Source organism: Aquila chrysaetos, chromosome Z (assembly GCF_900496995.4).
Source record: "Aquila chrysaetos chrysaetos chromosome Z, bAquChr1.4, whole genome shotgun sequence".
Classification (NCBI taxonomy): domain Eukaryota; kingdom Metazoa; phylum Chordata; class Aves; order Accipitriformes; family Accipitridae; genus Aquila; species Aquila chrysaetos.
The window spans coordinates 52,231,212-52,253,034 of record NC_044030.1 but is presented as its reverse complement, the minus strand read 5'-3'; the positions used below and the strand labels follow the sequence as shown (position 1 = coordinate 52,253,034).

At 41.3% G+C, this 21,823-nt stretch overlaps 1 protein-coding gene across 1 annotated transcript in view; it reads right to left on the bottom strand.

Moving 5' to 3' along the window:
- The window catches only part of NFIB (nuclear factor I B), a 350,785-nt gene that overhangs the window by 285,385 nt on the left and 43,577 nt on the right, over nt 1-21,823 (bottom strand). The gene's annotated exons all lie outside the window — the stretch shown is intronic.

Sequence of the window (21,823 nt, the reverse complement as noted above, 5' to 3'; positions counted from 1 at the left end):
CTGATATAAAGACAAGGATCAGGTTTTCCCCCCCCCTCTTTTTTTTTTCTTTTTGTCTGAAGGGATTGGTGAAACTAGCCAGCGTTCTTTGTGTATCATGTGTACACCAGTTTAGTATCTTGGAAGTGGGCGGCTAGCTGCATTGCTGGGCTATGCAGACTTAAGTTTATTTGCATTTTTCTCGGTTGTATATTGTTTGACATGGTTCGTGGTCAGCTCTGAGCGTAAGAAAGGAGGGGAAAGAAACTGTTCTGAATTAGTATCTCCCCCAACAAGGGCAGACCGGTTTCGCCGACACGGTGGGGGCCTGGTTCAGATGTCACCAGTACACGTGCGTGTGCACGCGCACCTACACACTCGCACACACACACACGCGCGTGCACCGGTGGGCGCCCCGGGGAACACACAGGTAGCAGCTGCAGCTGGATGCAGCAGGGGTTGCCAAAGGCTACAAACTCTGTTCTCACACTGGACATATGGAAACAGTTTAACTCTTTGCAATCAGCCTTTAACAAGGAATAGGAAGGCTGGTAAGTCAGCAGGAGGAGCAGGGAGGGGGTGCAGTTAGGATTTCAGTGCCACAGACTTTCCCCCCCTCCCTTCCCATGGATGCTCATGATCTCTTCTGCTCTGGATGATCTAGCTGGGAAGGGGGAGGCGAGGGGGCGGGGAACTATTTCAATCACTGCTCCCTCCTGCTCCACAGCTTCAGGTCATCTGCCTGTTGTACCTACCGCCAGCAGGGAGAGAAGGCATTCTTCCTGCAGGGTTTTCCACGCAAGGTTTTATCCCTAATGGAAAATTTGTGATTCCCTGAAGGAAGGGCTGGCTTAGAAGAACAAATAATTCTGACTTTATTTTAAGCTGTGGAAAAGTATGTATATAAGCACACAGAGGAAATCAATAAACCCTGGCTCACATTAAAGGGGATACACAGAAAGAACAGGATTTGCTAGACTTGGCTGAAGCAATCAGCATCAGTTTTACTGCGGCACTGCAGATTCTGTATGTGCTTTAGCTGCAAGTCCCTCTTTAGCAACCCCCCCCCCCACATTTCAGAAACTGTCTCTTTAAAATTATCACATTAAAATAATAACTGTAAACAAGCATTTCACATGCTTAGCATCTCTCTGCTGACGTGTTTTCAGTTTACAATCTTCCACATTTTGCTCTGTATTTTATACTTGAAAAGTCTTTGACATTGACATGCTCCTTACACCTATTTGCCATGAGCACTAAGTGAGAATCCAGGACTACTGGCATATGGAGGTACCACACTATGGCACACACAGCCCCCACCAGGACTCCTCATTGGTGCATCTCTTCTTTCCCATGCATGTGTTCGTCCCTTTTTCCACTCTCTCCAATTTTTTTCACTTTTATGAAGATCACCTCCAGAGTTAATCACTCACACACCTGAGAGCCCACCATAGCTACTGCCACAGCAGTGCAACACTCCCACTGATGAGTGGGGGTACCCATACATGCACCCCATTGCTGTGGGATGGGCACAGTTTGTCTGGAATGGACATACTGCCTTCACCTAATATCAGAGTTGGCATCCATGGCCCATTTATTTAGATCCTGAAACAGTGATAGCACCTTAAGAAATGACTCTGAGCAAGTCCAGAGCTCTGGCAACAGAACAGCTCTGTAGCAACACCAGGTGCATCAAAAGATTAAAGCTGTTTTCCCTTCTCCATGTGTGCCATTGAGATCAGCTTGCTGCCTCAGTTTCTTGTTTTAAATACACTGATGAGGCCAGAATTAAAAAAGCCAGGCACAGAATTACTGGAGACTTTGGACATCCCAGTCCCCTAAATTTATATAAGTCTTTTTCCAGAAGAGCTCTGTACAATAGATGAGGATGTTTCAGAGAATCATAGAATCGTTTAGGTTGGAAAAGACCTTTAAGATCTTCGAGTCCAACCGTCAACCCAACACCACCATGCCCACTAAACCATGTCCTTCTTTTTCATTTCAGCAAGGTCACAGTGATAAATAGGACCCTGAGAAAAGTTTGAATTATTGGAAGATCTGTGTCTATGGTCAGATGCTGTGCAGTGGCTCAGCACACTTACAGTACACGGGAGGCGTTAACTCACTCAGGCTCAGTGCCTACATCCTGGTCAAATAGCTTGGCTTTGTGACAAACATTATAAGGTATGGAGAACACCAGCAGCAGAGTTTTATCCAGTTGTTGGAAGGCAGTGTACAATCAGATGTCCTAAATGGTCCCAGCCTGAATTTCTCCCATGGCCTCCACTAACATCATCATGTGGCTCACCTTCATGGTGGGACAGCACACAGCACTCAACTGCAGGTGTGAGATAAACCTCGGACAAGAATAAGAATGCTACCGCTTGCTTTCACACATAATGCCTAACCTCAAACCTGGGACCAATGTGAAGAGGTGGATTTTCTGCAGTTTCCCACCTACTGAAGTCTGATCACAGGTGAAGAGACAAACTGCTTCAGCCACTAATCTGCCTTACTAGGGCAAGTAACAAATCCCCAGCAGCACTGTGATGGCTGGGATTGGGAGCCCACACTTTAAGTAATCATGAGCCGGTTCGCTTCACTGTGCTTAAAAGAGGATAAAAGTTTTATCGCACTATAGCTAGCTGTGAGATCTCAGGCTGCTCTCAGATGCCCAGCCCACAGCAGATCCAATCTCGCAGCATCTTTTTCTACCAAGCCCCCTGCGACCCGTGGAGCTGCTCCATCCCAGTGGAACACAGCTCCTGAAACTTCAGGAAGACTATGTATCTCCTGTAGGCACAAACACCACATGGATATTCGCTTTTGTGCAGCCAGGAAAGACAGAGTTAACGACGAGCCTGCCTTCTGTTGCTGCCTGTTGCCTTCTTGCATTAGATGAGGGCAGAATGGGGACTTCTGGCACCCAGAAAAACCGCCTGCAGTGCTGGTCAGTGTATGCTTCCCATACACGTGCTGCACCCATGCCTTCTCCTGCCTGCTGGGAGGTCTGCCTTTCTCCCAGCCATGTCTGTTTTGCAGATGGGATTTTTAGAATGCTGTAATACTGATGTAGGAAGAGATCTCATTTCCTATGCTTCTTGAAGATACAGTCATACACAACACAGGGAAAAATATGTAAATGGGCAACATTTTTCAGATGACCCTTTTTTTCCTTTCAGGAAAAGACAGATTTTTGAGGAAAGTATATGGTATTGCTTGTTACATAATAGCAATGCATTTCAAGGTTATTCAAACTTCTATTTTGGTAGAAGAGCTTGGGGTTTTTTAACTGGAATAACTTAAATTCTCCAAGTGAACTGTTTTTTTCAAGTCAATTTTTCAAGTGAATTTGACTGACCCCAATTTTTTTTGGCTGAGCATCTTTTTCCACATTTTCAAAGGAACAAAAGAAGACATCAAAATATAAAATTTGGTAGAACAAAAACCTGGTTCTTATTTAAGTGAAATAAGATGCAAGCAAGTTCACCGATTTCTAGATACCTGTCTTCCTAACACATTAAGAAAATAATTGCCAGCCTGACTGTTCCCCAAGGGTTTCGGTTTTTTGTAAGGTTTGTTTTGTCCAGGCTGGCTCAGCTTTTGACTCTACTCAAGGGGACATTCCCATTTCATATCCAGGAGGGAGCTAATGAAGACCACCACTCATAATAAGCCCTCAGGAAACAATTAGCTTCTTCCCATAAGGTCCCAACACTTACCAAGAGAGAGGCTCAGACAAAGAACTCACAGTACACTGCTCTGGAGGATACGCAGTGCTGGCATAGAGAGATGAGAGACCCAAGCTAGTATTGTAGATTTAAGTAATTACAAAGAACAAGATCAGTGTTCAGATTTTGGGATGACCTTGAAATCTTTTTTTATCCACTACTAGAAAAGTCCTTGATTGTCTTTGGCAGGAAAAAAACCCAGTGATTCTAAAAAAAATCCTCTTGTTATTTTAAGTCTAGAGGAGCATTTTTTTCACTAGTGGATAGAGACAGCCTCATGTCCTGAGGCTATCCATGGTATGTAGATACCCTTCCAGTGTTGGTAATTCCCTTTCCATGATAGTTAATAGGCCTGTGGGCAGACATAGATCACAGCTCATATATCTTAGGAAACTTTTTATTAACCGAGCCACTATTGAGGCCAAACGGTTGATATTAATAGCAGACAGCTAACCACAGATCACGTTCATGCACTGCCTCCTGTAGTTCTCACACACACGCCTGTGCACACTTGCACACACTCGTCACTGCTGGGCTGGATCTGGAAGCCCAGCCCCAGCTGTTTACTCAGACATGGGATGTTGCACTGATGCACCTGAGGCTTTTAGGTAGGTGTTCAGAAAGCCCCTCCAGTGCTGCCTTTTCACCAGGTGCACATACAGCCTTGCCTCAGCCCTTCATGTGAACCCAAAAGGACTGCTGGTCTCCAGAGTCTAACAGCTCTTGGGAGACTTCCACATGCTGCACCTCAGCATGTACTTTTCCTCTTTCCCCTGCTGTTTTCTGGTAAGTATTTTCTGTCCATTGTCATGGGTACCTACAGAACCCCTTCGCATAAACTCACACAGAGAGGTCCTTTATGGCACCAGGATTTTTCATTTCTATTAGGGGAGCAGTACATGGCTACAGAAGCCTGACATTCCACCACTTTCAACTGAGTTATGTCCTCTGGCAAATATAAATTTGATGATTCCTTCACAATGTGGCCGTGGTGGTGGTGGGGAATAATTGCTATTAACTTTGCTTAGCCTTTCTATTTTTTCGGATTTGACATTACTAAAGAGTCAAATAAGGCGTTTGTTGTTTTTTTTTTTTTTTTTTAAATTAAAAATAATCAAACCATGGCATCACTTGCCCAGGAAACATCTTTGCTGACTGCCAGAGTGATGAAAGCTGGCATTATTACCAAGTCCTTTACTGGGCATTTTATAACGAGACACTTCCACCTTAGCACTTTCTTTCTTGTGGGTAGACATACTTCTTCTCTTCTGGAGCTCCAGGGTGCCCAAGAAGTGGCAGGGTACCTCCAGGAACTTGGAGAGCTCCATAGTTAAGTCACAAACAGTCCTGGCTAAGAGAAGCCACCAGCAGGGGCTTCACTGAAAGTAATATAGGTGGCTGACATGGAGGCTGACTGCTAGCATCTTTCCAACATCCCTCCTTTTGCTCCTATCACAAGTGCCAGGTACTCTTCCAGGCTGAGCACAGCACTTTTTGGGACAGGAAGAAAACAGAGGGCGGCAGGTGCCAAGTGGAGGTGGACAAGCTGGCTTCCAAAAGGCTGGAGACCCAGTTCCCAGGCTGATGACATACAGGAAAGAAAATAATGCTGAGCTATTGTTTGCAAGTAACTTCTTGAAGTAATAAATGCTGAGTGCCAGCCAGCAAAGCAGATATGGCAAACCAGATATGGCAAACCAGTTAAGTGAAAATTACTGTTTTTAAAAGAACACATCAGTCAAACTCAGAGGCAAATATGACAGTTTAAATCAAAAAACTAATCATGATATAATTGCAATATGTCCACAGAACTGCTGCAGCTTGTGTATAAGCTTGTGTGCTATGATAACTTGCAACTTGGGCAGGAGACAGCCAGTGTGGAGACATGCCCTAAACTGGAGGGTTCAACAGTACATTCTAAACCAGCCCCAGAAAATGCTTCATTTACATTATTTCCAGTGAAATAATTAATGCACAGTAATGGAGCCAATGCACAATAAATTGAAATGCTAAAATTCTAGCATTCTGTTGAATATATTTTTTAAAAAAGTTTATGAAATACAGTATGTGACTTTTTTTAATTTCTAAAAAATTTCTCCAAAGGAAAACAATTATTCAAAGATGTAGGTGGAGTTACACTTGCCATTTTCAAGAAAAAAAATGTTTGATATTTAAGAATTGTGTCTCACACAAGTGTTCTTTATTCACTAAGTGCCCTGTTTCATGAGGAGGGTGGCTGTTTGTGTTCAGTAGAAGGATAATACTCCATCCGTCTCATTTGGGGATTGGATTTCATCCCTATGAGCCATGCGAGAATCATAGAAATCTGAATTGTATCCCCTGAGATTCAGCGCTAAGAAGCCCAGTAATAAATGGAAGTCATTATGCTGCTTGTTCACAATCTCCTTAGAAGAAGGGATGGATTCTTTTCACCTTCTCTTTGAAGAGAGGGGCATACTGATAGGCTTCATCAAATACAGTGCACTTTTGTAACTGGATGTGGAGCAAGCACTTTGCTTACAGCACATCTCCAGTTCGGGGCCTGCCGAGACAGCCTTATCCACCAGGACCAAAACACCTACTTCGTTCTCACTGTGTGCTGGCATGAACAATGCAGAGGGCTCTAGGGAAATCAGTGCCCTTCCCCCAGACTTCACTGAAAATCAAGCCAAAAGCAAAAAAAAAGAGCTCTTGCCAATTCACTGCTTAACTGTCCCTTTTGCACAACTGTCCCCAAAGACCACAGTGTCACGCTGTGCCCTCACAGCCACACTGAGTGCACCCGAGGTCGGCAGGGGTGATGGCGATGCTGTCGCCCCTCAAAGCCAGCATCCACCTCTGGGGCAAGCATGCCACTTGTCCTGTTCAGAAACCATATACGCCACACATATATATCAGTTCCCAGTTAGCACAGCTGCTGCTGTTCTCTCAACTAGCTCTATCCCATTTCTTGCACATCTCACAATTTTTAATCAGTTCTTGACTTCTCCAGCATAAGTCAGTTTATTACTGGACATTAAATGCTATAGCAAAGTCTAGATGGTTTTCCTTTTTCATATGCCTTGGAAATCAATTATCTTAGAAAAAAAGTAGGTTGAGAGATTTTCTTCTTGCTTTGACACATCCATATTGCATTCATTTTCACAGTTTTAATTGTTCCCACTACATCTTTCTACATTTAGCATGAGTGGCGGTTTGACATGAGGGGAGGCTAACTTCAAGACCTTTGCTGCCTTTTCTTCCCTTTTAACTTTGGTTGTAACCAGTCAGATGTGGCAACCTTTCGCTCCCAGTTTGATAGACTTAAACTTAAGATCTTTGCTATAGATTTTGCATTGCTGTGTGTGGGCTTCTGGGGCCACTCTCCCTAAAGCAAGCAGGTCTGACCCTGAATCCATAGCCAGCACATAGGCTGAGTAGCCTGCTTTTCTTCTATCAGGTGGTTAGGTGTGGGGACTCCTTATTCTTGGGTAAGGAGATACAGGAGTTGATTCAGGACTAGCAGTCATTACTCCTTAGCTAGGCATTGTCCAGGTAGCCTCTTGGTATGGCAGACCATACTTGGGATGGGAAGAATATCATGGGCAACTGGCTGAGGGACAGGGATATTAGCATGTGGCTGACCACCAGCTCCAGGCCCTGACAGCAAATGCTCAATGCTCCCAGGGCAGATGGGACAGGGCATGGCAGGTACCTTGGTTTGAGTGCTGGGCAGGGACCAGAGAGGGCAGAGCTGGAGCAGGGATATGGTCTCTACCAGTTTTACTTGATGAAACAAAACTCCTCAGGAAACACAAGGCAGAGAAAGGGGAACACGCTGTTCCAGCTAGTTTCTTCTAAGAATATTTGTATTTAGTTTCTCTATTTGATTCCAATGTTTTTGCAAAAATGACATAAAATGGGTTTGTTATTAGTTAGACATGAGGCACAGATAATAGAGTCTCCTTGGTTTTGGGGGCATCATGTAACTCTGTTGCTGAGAATAACCTAGGGGTATCGGTCTAGCTACTGGCTTATCTCCGAGTAAGACTTATGATTATCTTCATTCTACCTGGCTGCTCAGGTAGTAATGGTTAATGATTTGCACACAATGAGTGTCGTGGTTTAGGCCCAGCCAGCCACAATGCACCAGGCGGTCGCTGGCTCAGTCTTCCCCACTCCCCGGTGGGATGGGGAGGAGAATTGGAAGTTAAAAAAAAAGGCAGAACCTGGTGGGTTGAGATAAGGACAGTTTACTGGGACAACACAAGGAAAGAAGAAACAATAATAACAATAACTAATAAAAGAATATACAAAAGGAGTGATGCACAGTGCAACTGCTCACTACCCGGAACCTGATGCTGCGCCCCTTCCCCTGCTGTGATTCCACACCACTGCCCCGGCCAGCTCCCCAGTTATAGACTGAGCATGATGTCACACGGTATGGATTATCCCCTTGGCGAGTTCCAGCCAGCTGTCCTGGCTGTGCCCCCTCCCAGATTCCTGTGAAAATTTACTATATCCTAGCCGAACCCAAGACAACAAGCATTTTCATGCTCTTTGACATCCTGCGGCAGTTCACAGTCCAAAAACCTGTTCTGCTTGTAAAGAGAAGACTACAGATGCAGGGGTTAAGGTGTATGTAGTGTTTGGCATTGTTGCATGGCTGCAACTGATCTCACCCAGTTACATTACATAAGACAGGAGAGAAAAAGGGGAGAATAGACCAGGGCTGGAAGAAAATCTCATATGCAAAAGATCTAGGAGCTCCATTTCCTGTTAACTACCCTGGACTGATAGATGTTCTTGACAGCATCTTCCAGCAAAAGGGATTGTCCTTATCTTGTGTTGATAGTAATCAGAATCCCCTCCAGACACCAGGCACGACTCCTGATGTCACACAGCACCGTGATGAGCCAGGCCCAGCCCCACCCTGTGATGGATGCTGACACACTACCTGGATGACTTCCTAGCTGCAGGAAGACAGGAAACACAGGAGTCTTTTAAAAAGTGTTCAGCATTATCCTCAGCACTGCGAGTCTTTACTACTGCAGACGGGCAGAGAGGTTGTGCTATTCAGGAACTGAGCATACCCCTTGCTCAGCATAAGGATGATTCCTCTTTGGTCCTCCAGGAGATCACCTCTATTAGTCCCACGCAGGAGGTATAGGAGCAATCTCTGTATATGAATTTTGCTCAGAATGTCTTTGCAGGTCTTTTTGTGCCAGTCTGTCCAGTTGTTAGGTTTGCACCTGCCATGGTCTTCCCTTCAATGAGGTGAGTGCCAATATATTCCCTCCTGCTCAGTTCTGGTTGTCCGCTGATAGGTTGGTACTGTCGCAACAGACATGCTGGTTTTAGACCATTACGCCTCAGATTGGAGCTTGTGGTAGGCAAGCCAGGTGGGCAAGGATCAATGCAGATGTATTTTGCCTGGAGTTTTGTTGCAGGACCAATTGCAGGGTCATTGACCTCAAACAGGCACCTGTCTCGTGCTAGAGGGGAGGGTTGAGTTTTCCCAACACAAGCACTAGCTGGACTGAGTAGTTTTCAGTGTCCCTGTGACAACAGGCATGTGATTTAGATACCCATCCATATGTACCAAATGTTAGCAATGCCTGGTACTACGCTATTGTGATTTGATACAAGTTTTGGCCTGCTTGGTTTCTTTCCATATTCATGTGTTTCTGTGTCTTCCTTTTGTCTGGTTTTACCAGATAAAGGTTAGCACACTGTGGGTAAAGCATGAAGTAATCCAAAAACTGACAAATCTTCTGCTGCCACCAAACCTGCAGGAAACAGCAAACATGGTGAATCAGAACTTCGCAGGGAGCTCAGCAACCCAGCGTTAGGAGAAGCTAGCCTCATTCTTTCAGTTCACAATCTTTCCGCGCCCCAATGGAGCACAGAACAGCAAGCTATAACAGAGGATAGCAAGCTATGCATAAATGGAAAGTGTAAAACTTAATTCAGTTTCCACCTGGGAAAATTATTATCTGTCTGAAAATGGCTTTAGGGTCTCAGCAGAGTCTATTTTTTAAAGCTTGTTTCTGAAAGGCCTTCATATAATAATGTAGTTCAACTCACCTATGCAACTTATAATTCTAAGGACATATTAAATTGAATGAATCACTTCAATCACTAGTCAGCCCCTCTAGGTGATAATAATCAAAACAAGTTATTTAGTTAATAACACAGACTCTTACCTTCAAATGCCCATTGGCCTTTGTGAAATAACTACACAAAATGTATGGATAGAGATAGTATATCCTGCAAAGACCTCACTAAACTAGTAGACCTGCAGTTGCTGTCCTCACAAACTAATTTTCCAGTGCTTTTTTGCCATCTATTTTATATGATAATAGAAATAAATGTTCTGTAATGATGCACTTTGTTCTTTCTTACATACTACAGGGAAGAGTACAAGAACCAACATCACTGATAGAAAGATTTTGGTCATATATTTGCCCCCCGCTGAAGTGTATAGTCAGAATTCTTGTTTCAAGCACCAAAATCAAAATGAGATGGCCAAGACACTTCACATTTTGAAATCTCTCTTTGGCAATTCTTAGGATTTAGGCAGGTAATTTCAAGCAATTCTGTTACAATGGATTGAACATTTGCTACTTTCTTCCTGACCTGCTGCAGTGGACTGTGATCCTAATCGAGCCGTTGTGTGACACAATGACATTCCTGATTTTGGACAGCTCAACACCTTTATGGTTATTCTTAATTTGAAATATACACCGATTTCCTCATACAAACACATTTCTTACCTGAATAGTATTATATTATCTCCCTTTCCATTTGACTGATTAGAGATAAAATGTTACTCCTTTCATAAATCAATGGATCATTTAAAAGGTTAGTGGATGCTGATGCATTATTTTCAATTGCTTTCTTCCTTACAAATAACTGAGGGAATATGATTTTTTTTTTCACCAAAAATGCTAGTACTTGAAAAGGAAGATGAAATTAGTGACAAAAAGATGACTGTTTTTACCTATGAATAGTTTTTACATGTAAAGAATTTTTACAAATTTCATTGTGGCCTGCTGTTAACATGACAAACCTATCCCATGGCACTAATTATTGACTTTCATGCCCCATGCAATACCACCACTAATAAACAGACAAGGAGCATTAGTGATAGTGAAGTTAGAGGCTTACTGAAATTACGCAAGCATGGTTGCAGTGCAGTTGAAAATAATTGATTTTGGCAACTTGAGGTCTGTGGGCTGCAAAAATGTCATTTCAGAACGGCTTTGCCAACAGCAGAGCTGTGTGTCTAATGAGATTTCAAAAAATACTGAGCAGGAAGTCACTTGGAGTGAGAAAATGGAGTGAAATGTCATTGATTCAAAAATGTGAAAAACATTGTGTTGAAAAATTCTTCAAACCCAAACATTTTCTGCAAAAAAAAGTCCAAGGGTCGCAGAGCCACACTGCCACTCATAGACTCCTCCAGAGCCCCGTCCCTGCCTGGTGTACTGTGGCCAACAGTGCTGTAACTTCCGCTACCTGAAAACAACACTGGGTTAAAAAACCCATGCTTTAGGCCTCAGACGAGGTTCCTGACTCTTCAGGATGCAAAACAAAGAACACTTGGACTGGTGGAAAATGTAGTGCATCTCCTTTCCCAGTCCATACGTGTTGCTGTGGCTTCTCCCTACCCAAGGATATGAAGGTAGCACCTATCGTATTTACCTCTGTAAGACTATTTTTCCAGAGTTATCAGGGTGCAAGATCATTTGACTAGTCTAACAAAAAAATTCTCGGCTATTGTGTTCTGGGAGTATTAAGGTAGGATTACAGGGAAACCATAACCTGATTTTTCAGTGCCAGGATTTAATACCTTGAAGTAAAGCTGAACAGCTGATCCTTAAAGGCTTGCCCAGAATAATTCTTACCCTCTCTGTTTGCTGAAGATGTTGTACTACTGGTAAGTGAAGAGACAACTAAAATTTCCAGTCCTGGCTGTTAGCGATGAATAACCAGAATTCTTCCCCACCCATACAATGCTGCATGTATGGGTTTTTGTAGAAATATGCCCTGAATATGAAACTGGCCAGAGTAGCCAGATTGGATGCAGAAAGGTATTTTCAATTTCCCTACAAGTAGTTTCTATATTAAGGCTATATAAATAAAACTCCAATATTTGAAAACAAAATAAACTTAAATCTCAACACGATCACCTCAGGCATGCTCATCTGTTATTCTTTTCTTATTTTAATCCAAATTCAGAGGCAGAAAACTAAATACAGTTTCCTATTTGTCCAGATGTGCGTCTTTCTCCTAGGTCCAGATGTGCATCATCAGTGTATCCAAAAAATTTATCAGCGTGAGCTGAAAAATACATATACTTCAAATTCTAGTCGCTATGCTCTCCTGGATGTTAGGAAGCCCAAATTCCTTATCTGACCTGTGGGATATGGCTGTTTCTTCTGAAGGGGATTATCCAGGCTTCTGTGAGCTGGACAGTACACTATAAGGGAAGGAACAGTATTTGAAAAGCATTCAGCATGCAGCAACTCAGTAAGATTAACCATAGAGTGCTTAATGCAAGTACCACATATTGTCTGTCAGGGGCCTTGATGACAGAGTTTGCATCCATTTCTGAGACAAGCTGGGACTGCACAGCCAACACAGGTGTTACCCTCAGCCAGAGGAGGAATGGGAGTGTAGAGGAGTGATGTCAGTATCTTAACATCTGTCATTTTAGGTGCTCTCACTACCCTGCCTCACTTCCAGCTGCTGATCCAGAAGAGGAGTAGTATCCCATAAATGCTGCATTGAACTTGCTGGCCCCATGCTGTTGTCCCAGCCACCCTAAGGCATCTGTAATAGCAAAAAGTACTGGCATCGCTCTTCACTTTTCCCTGCTTCTAGGCAATCTGGTGCTGGGCCTCCAAAATCTGCTGTCCCTTGGGACTGACCCCAAGGACTGACCATCGGGATAAAGAGCAGAGGGTTTATCAGTAACTACGATAAATGCTAATACCTAACCACAGTTTGAATGCTGCCATGCTAAATAATTTTCAACCAAAAGTCTGTAGAAAGTTGCCTGATGAGTTTGCTGGCCTGCTGATCCTCAGCAGCAACAAAGAGCCAGGAAACCTGAAGAGTGATAGTATTAAAGAGCAATGGTAGAGTGATTCTGGGTGGTCACAGGCTGACTTTAATCCCAAGAAAAATAAGAGGAAAAGGTGATTCAATTACAAATGAAAGGATTCACTATAGCACTTGTTCTAATCTAAATGGGAACATAAATACAAATATTTACAGACCTAATTTCATTCTCAGATGAGACTAAAAGATTTATAACAAAGATTATTGCACAGTTCTAATCAGCTTGTATTTTGGGAGATAATCTGCATTGCCTGCGCCCAATAGTTTCTCAGCGTCACTACTAGTTTAAAGCCAGGCTAACATCACAAAAAAGTAGCTGTTCGTAAGGAATCATAACTAAATGGGGATAGTGCTAATGTGGCCTCGTGAGAAGCAGGATTCGGATCCATATTATCAAACACATGAACCAACGCACTCTAAAAAAATTAATTTCCTGGTAAAATTTCCTGAGCACAGTGATAAAGACAAGGCTGATACAGTTAATAAGCTGGACCTAATTCAAAAGAATTTGCCTCGTTAGAGCTAAATAGAAAGCTGCACATGGGAACAAAGAAGCAGCTAAGACTGGGTAACCAGACCTTGAATTTAGAAATATAGTGAGCAAAATCCCAGAATGATGTTGCAGGAAAAAAAAGACTAATACAATTGTTGAGTGAATAATTGGCACATCAAGCTTAAGTAGGAAGAGGATTTTCCTTCTGTGGGTGGCACTGACCACAAAATGCTGATGAGTGCCTTCAGGTGATACTGTTTACTCCTTAGTGTTGCAGGCTGCTGCACTTGAGCGCACACCCTACTGCCTCAAAGTTCCCTCCTTCCCAACAGTTTACCTTTGTGCCAGTGGGATGTGTGTACCTGCCAGCCAGACCCTGCCAAACCTACCAGAAAACTTCCCATTCGCTGCCCACACAAATTGTTCTTTATTTTCTCTTACACAAAGACTCTCCCTGCCTCCTTAGAACTAGACTAGTCTAGTCTAGTCTAGTCTATTCTTTACCTATGGTAAGCATAAGAGTTGCCAGTAAGGCTGGGCATACAAGGCTTCCACTGTTCCTTTCTTCACAGGAGCACAATGTGCTTGCTTTAGATAAAAGCTCTGCCTTTATCTTCAAAGCATGTTTTATCTCCCCTAACAGTCCTCTCCCCTTTTTACTTAGCAATCAGAACAGACATCAAATGTATTTTACAGAACATTCTTTTTTAAATCACTCCAATAATTTCCAATTTTACTATCTGAGAACAATAATGACATTATATGAAGTGAATAAATTGGGAAAACTTACTCAAAATATCTTCTGCAATCACAACTTTTTCTAGGCTTCAAAAGTTTTTTTTTAAACACAGCAAAATATAAAAAGATTAATTAAAGATATCTGTACAGTTATTCAGGCATTTGTCAATTCTAAAAAGAAAACAAGACATGAATTATGAAGAATGACAGAAGTGTAGGAAGCTGGAAGCTTGACAGCTATTGTTTGCACATTAAAATAAACTTTCAGGAAATAAAAAAAAATAAATATGTACCTGTCTTCATCAACATTTCCCTTTCTACAGTCACACCTCAAGAAGTGTGCCTCAGAAGATAAAGCCATTCCAGAAATACAGGAGATCTTTTTCTTTGGAGTAGGGTTATTTTGTTTATTAGCAGCATTTCCAAAGTGACTTAAAAAATGGTATTCCATCTTCCCAGAACATAATTTTGCAATTTTATACTTCTGTACAGAAGCCCAAGATTAGGTAAAAAATATTTTTTAAAAAGCAAAGAGCCAAAAGACAGAAATACTTCTGGGACTAGCTTAGTTGATGAAATCTGTCACATGTGGCTTCCCTTGTACCTTACCAGAGGTAAGTAAGGTACACTTCGGTTGCTATCATCCTTCAGTTATGATACTTCTAAAACTGGACACCTGGCTACTTATTTTCACAGATATTGTGGAAAATTATTCTCTAAAATATTTACACATCCATCAGATTATTGAGTACCAACTCAGAGCCTGGAGAAATCCTGGTCTTTAGGGAGCCCAGCCAAAATGAATGTTAAGACTCCCCAGTCAGACTCCTCAACCCTGAATTTTGTAGCAAAACAGTCTGATTTAGAGATGTGATCAACATCAGCATAGTAAGTTGAATCTACTTATCCACAGTATGTAGAAAGTTAACGTCTGTGCAATGGGACTTGCAGATATTGCTTGCATTTAACTCAAGGCAAAGAGCACAATATTTGTATTTTTACTTAAAGTTCATGTCACCAAGGAGTACTTTTTTTTTGATTGGTTCTCCCTTGTTCATTTAAATCAGATACTGCTGCCAGAGAGCTACAGTGTAAAATTTTCTGAGAAGTGTATAACTCATTGTCTTGTTAAATACACTCAAGCCCACTTCCTCTTCATTACTTATTTAATGAAGTGGGAGAAAGGAGGAAATTTATGTTCTGATCTTTCTAACTTCCTTTTAGCAGTACGAGGATAGAAAATAAAATTATTTTATCATTAGCAGACACTTGGTGACCTGTCTTTAACTGGAAATAACGTTAGAAAAAGAAAGTCAGTTAAACAGATCAACTTCTTGAATTCTCTGCTTCTCCCTCTCTGGCCTCACTGCAGAAGCATTATTACATGACAAAGCCTCATCAGACATAAACATATGTGACAATACATCTCTTTTTCTTTTTTCATCATGTCATTTCATTCACTCTAAAGCTGGAAAGTCTTTATTACACGGCTACATATTTCTCCTCCCACTGTAATGATGCTATTGCAGACCTTAAATTTCTTTTGTATTTATCACAATATTACGAACGATAGCAAGTATCAAGTTTGCAACCTTACACGACAGACAAAGTTATCTTCAACACTTGTGATTTTCAGCACCATTCAAAAAACTTTGCATCTCATTTGTCAGAATATTTTGTGGAAATAAAAAAAATGACAGCACCAAACCTTTTATCACCTTTAACAATGTTATCCTTAGCACAACTCTGAGGCAGAAAGCACTTGTAGTCCTACTCTGCATCACCCACGTAGGCAAAAAGAAATGGAGACAGGACGCGGTAAAAACCTGCTACCTGGTCCCTAGAAAAGGATGTTACAGCAGTGAATACTAGAGTTTCGACCTCCAGTGAAGACACCGGGGGGAGTCGGGACTTTGTGAACGGCAATCGCGAGCACCCAAGATGTGCTGGAACTACTCAGAGCTGGCAGGAGCACTGAATACCCCGGGGCAGTGCTCTAACTGCAATTCTCTGCTCAAAGATGTGCACAATCAGTCGCTATAGCCACAATCTAGCGATAGCTGCTGCTGTCGTTGGCGAATCCTGCCCACGCAGCCCAGCTGTGTTTAGGCTGCATCCTTCGAAGGCTTCAGGGAAGGATCCCCAGTGTCCTGCAGGAGGGAAGGAAGGACGCCGCTCCTTAGGCAGAGGCAGCCTGGGGCAGCGGGGCACATTGCCCTGGACGACCTGGGAGCTCTGGGAATCCAAGATGGGCTTACGGCCTTGGCTGCTGTGTCACAGGATGCGGCAGGAGGCACAGCAGCGCTCGCTCGAGCAGGGGATCGCAGCTTTCACCTTCGGCATCGCAGCTCCACCCAGCTCCCGCTTCGGGCACCCAGCCGTCTTCGCCAAGACAACCAGAGGTCACGCAGAGAACTGAAGGCAGAACATCCGAGTCCCAGACTTGTGGTCTAACCCAGTGGGTTAGCATCCACTAGCTATTTTAACAAACTGCCAAATTTCACCTTTGCAGGCCTCGAATTACCGCATTGTCTGCACTTACACCACCTGGAAAAAAAGAGAAGCCTATTGCCCAAATGGCAGCCAAAAGACTGCGGAAGCAGGGATTTTGGCCGCAGCTACAGCAAAGTCCATGGAATAAAAAAAGTAAGGAATAATTCCATATTCCATATTCATGGAATAAAAAAGTAAGGTCTGTGAAGCATATCCTAAACAGCAGGATCATGTTATATTTGGGGATAAATTATTACTTAGGCTTGAAAGAGTCGTTATTCCTCAGCAGCACCTGTGCAGTTCATTTTATGTTCAGCTCTGTGTGACTGAAATACAGCTTTTTGGCTTTCTGCATACAAAGCCTATTGCTGCATGTGTCTGATCCTTCAGCAAAGGGACTGTTTTTGAGAGGGGAAGTCTAATGAGAAAAATATTGTGAAACTAGAGGACGTACAAAGAATGTGCTGTGACCAATACAAATTCTGGCCTGTTTTTCTTCAAATTAGCTTAGCTGTATTTTATTCAGACTAACACATCCTCCATCCTTTCCCAAGCCTGTTTACTCAGCTGGATGTCCACAGGGTACAATTTTCCCTCCAATTGCCCTTGCACGCTAATATAACTGCGGCTCATATGGGTAATTGGTCAGCCTACAGCAGTGTTTGCACGCATTTGTTCATCTGCCCTACCTGGCAGCCTCTTAAAATGAATTTATAGACTCAAAGTACTGTTGAATACTTTGTTTCATTCAGTTTATAAAAGGACAAAACACGTCAATAAATACTTCCAGGAGCTTTAGGCATTAAAAATACTGCAGTGTACACATTAAAATTATTTTATTTGGCAAGTGGGAATAGATCTGTTTCCACACATCAAAAAGAAGGCACACACTCACACAAGTCAGTTGTATCTAATTCGTAAATACTAAACTAAATAAATTTCAAAGTAGAGATCAACCAGGTTTGAAATTATTATGTGGGGGAAAGAGGCCCATTGAAATTTCAGACAAGAGAAACTGAAATTGTTGGCAGCAGGCAAGAACAGCTTTTTCTGGAATACACACAGAACACAGAATTTTACAGGTTGGTTTTACACTGTTGTGGGAGGATCAGTATGGAAGTGATTTTTATTACTGTTATTACCAGAATCCGGTTCTTGGGTTGAAACAGAAGATGCAAGTCCTGTGCCACAAGCTGTCATCATGTAGTTTGTGCTCCCTTATTCATGAAGTGCCACAATTCAGCTATTTTAATCATTTCCTTGCAGGCATAACCACTGGCTTGCTTCGTTGGCTCACTATTCTTGCAGTGGATCTTCCCAGGTGTCTAAAATCTTCCCTTTACTTCTACAGCTGAGACTACTGCTCACATCATACCCAGCAGCTTCTGTTTTATTCCTCTGCTACATTTTTCTGTGGCCACTAATACTTCTGCACTTCTTTTTACATGTCTAAATCCAGTATCTCATTTGAAAGAGACCAAAATGTGTGAAACCTCTCTGCATCGAAATCTGACATAAATTCACATGTACACAAACCAGAAAAGTTGCTGATTCAGATCCATTTAACTCTCTCAAAAAGTGTTCCAAGAATGATTATGAGTGTCTCAATACATTGTACAAAAACATACAAGCCAAAGATTAAAAAAAAACACTCTATTTTTGCAATTTGAAAAATGGCGATTTATATAACTTATCAGACTCCCACTCTGGTATGGGTTACAGAGAACTGTGAACTCTGTCTCGGCATAAATATGCCAGAAGATGCCTGGGTCTCCTGTGCTTGTACCCCTTGACCAGCACAGTTTAGAGATTTGATTGTTTTTACCTTACATAACGAGAGCAGAAAGCAAAAAAAAAAAAGGAGGGGCTGGGGGGTGGAGGGAAGGAGGGTTAATGTATCAGTATAGCTGCATACACATAATTTAATTATTTAGGCAAGAAATTGAACTAATATTGTAACTAGTGTTGTTATACCAATAGATACTCCTAACAGAGAAACTTTTCACTGCTTCCACCAACACTCAATTGTTCTCTTAAAAACAAACAACAAAGCTCAGATAATAAGTACCTCACTAACTATTCAGTGATTTTCCACAGTTCAGTTTTCCAAAACAATCATTTAGGATTATAGCTTAGGCTTGTCACAATAAAAAATATTGAGTCATGAGAGTAACTTATAAAAGAATTAGGAATATCTAAAAACAGATTTGGAAAATATTAGCAAAGTAATTACACAACTTTAAACCAATGTAAATGAAAACCAGAGGAGGAAAAGAAACTTTGATTATTTTTATTTAAAAATAAGATTTCTAAAAGATACAGTACATAAGAAATCTCAGTAAGAATGAAAAAATAATCTATAACTTAAATCAATCTGAAAAGAAAAACCAGAAATATTACATGAATAAAATAAAGAAAGAGAAATAAAAGACAATACGTTGTTTCTCAGCTGGACATACTCTTGCACTTTTAGATTTGATTAAAAGAATACCAGATGAAGTTTCCCTGTTTTGATATTATTCAGCCATTCACCTTATACATTACTCATTCAGGCATAACCAGTGTTAGACCTCATAATTTTCAAGAAGTCCAGTATAAACATTATTCAGCATTGTTTGAAAACGGTCAAGATCAAACAGAGAACAAACTAGTAAAACTCAATCACATGCCCATGTGTGAACTACAAAATTCAGAATGCTAATTTACAAAAAACAGTATTATTTTGCTGCCTGGCACTTAGATTGAAGCTGTTAAGGAGACAGAGTGACCATTTCCTATCTATAACTACATTGTGATCTACAGTGTATCAATCTTGGGAATGACCATGGAAATACTTGTTCACCCAGAAACAGACATAAATTACATTTTAAGTTTGTATTTTCTAACTCAAAAAGCACGTGTTCTACTATAAATCTGAATTATTCTTACAGTTATACAGGCAATACTTAGATGACCCTTTCTGCAACAACTGACTTTAATCACTCCACCATAGTTTGGCAAGACACAAGATGCTATTAAGCAATTTCAGCAGAACTGAAGCCCTAGGCCTAACACAGCTCACAGATAAAAGTACTTCAGTGAATCGAATTTCAAATGCTCAGCCACTGGGAAAGTAGTATAAAAATCTTTTGAAGAACAATGCTTTCTGAAGTATTCAGTCACACAGCATGTTGCGTAAGTACAGACACTTTATTTAGAAGTACTGATTCTTCCCAAAAGCAATCCCTAGCATCACTCAGAGAGTTTTGAAGTCCTGATATTTTGACTAATTTAGAATTAGATTCAACTTATTAGTGTAAGAAAAATAATTAAATTTATCTTTGCTAATGCAGGAGACAACTCCCAGTATATTTTCTGCACTCTTAACTATTAAAACTATTAACCTTAAAACCCACATATATAAAACAGTCAACAAGAAAACTGAGTGCCTGACACACTGTGTAGTAGTAACAATGGTAATTATATTTTGATAGAAACAGCACACCATACCATAGACAAATATTTCTAGCACTGTATTTTACATGTATCATTTCCTAATGACTGTAAAGCAAAAGACTGCATCTCTATCTCAATTGCCATGTCATATCATTAGTTGTTTTATCCTGAACATGATAATGTGAATGTGAATCCTGAATTATCCTGAATGTGAATGACAATGTGATTTGTCATGACACCCCACTCGGTCTTTTATTAACCATGTGTTTAGAAAGTAATGAGTAAAATAAATTATCAGGAATATCTGAAGAACAGCTCAGAACATACATATTAAAACAGTTATGTCTGTTAATAAAGACTGATCCATAGGATATTAGATTTATTCATAAAATTCCAAGTATGTGAGAATTCAAGTCTCAAAACTGGACCAATTTAAAAACTTATTTTTTGACACAAGAGCCGTGGACCTCCAGCTGCTAAACATACCTGTGGCAGCACCAGAACATTGCATGTACTGGCTTAGGTCAGGAGATACTGACTCAAGCAACAAGGTAAAACCAACTTGAATTATATAAAAAATAATGCTTAAGGTTACAAAAAGCTCCAGTTGTGCTTTAGTACAGCAAAAAAAGGCAGCACTTGTTCAAAACCCATAAAGAGGTGTGACAACTTCTTTCTGCATATTTCAGTGTACAGAATCCAAAACAGATTTCAAATCTCTTAAGCAATTGACTGCTTGCTCTCAACTCAAACCCAAATGGAACGAGAGAATTTGCATATCAAAAAGTTTTTGGTTTTTTTTTTTAATCAAAACAATACTCTGTATCTCCACACCTTCCCAGGCTAATCTAGCACAGTGTCTATTCTGGCCAAGACGATATGAACATGACTGCAGGCAGGACTATGCTATGCTGCTGTGTGCTCAGTGAGAAGACAGGAAAAGAGCCATCAAACCTGAAAGTAAGAGGAATGAACAGAACTCATTCAAGGTAGTAACTTTGCTATGGCAGAGAATTCATGACAACAGAAGTAATTTTGTTTGGGTAAATGGGACTCAAGTACAGCCAAGAAAAGCCTGATCTCTTACATAAATCACAGTGGTAATTGCTCACAAGCAGAATTTCTTCCTAGGTCAAGGAAATGCTTCTTGAAAACATTCTCATTTACACCCTGTATTGACCCTTCCTACTACACAGACATATTACTGAAATACTGAGTGTCAAACAGCAAATACTTTGGATAAAAGATCCAGAGCTGAATGAGAAGTCATTATCACCCCTATTTTACTGGTGACACTACCCGCGGCTTCAACCTCTGAGTCTTCAACTGAGGTTATTTTTAAATCTAGCTCCCTTTTTCAAACACAAAAATGCATCATGTCATTAATGCAAAGAATCAACTACCCAGCAAAAAAACTAAGTTAGCCAAACATAAGCAAGTCACCTGCTTTAAAAAAAGTGCAAAGTAAGCTTCTAGGGATCTGGGACCTCTTGTTTCAAACATCCTTCAAGGGTTCACACTAGGTAGCACACCACAAAATGTAAGGGCCATCAAGGGATAATCTCAAAGGGTGATAAAATGAGCCTCTACCTCCTACCTGACCACTAACCTGATGCAGCTGGAAGGTAAGTTGAGGCCTACCAGGACTTGAAAAAGCACACCATGTGTCCACTACTCATTCAACCTAGTGAAGATCTAACAGAGAGCTACAAAATGGCTATCAGGTACGACTAGCAGCAACTTATATTGAGGACAGAAAAGAAAAATCCTTTCAGAAGGAAATGGTTTGAGTGAGAAGAGACAGGCCCTGAGAAGCATACACATTGGACTTGTGCTGTGTATATAG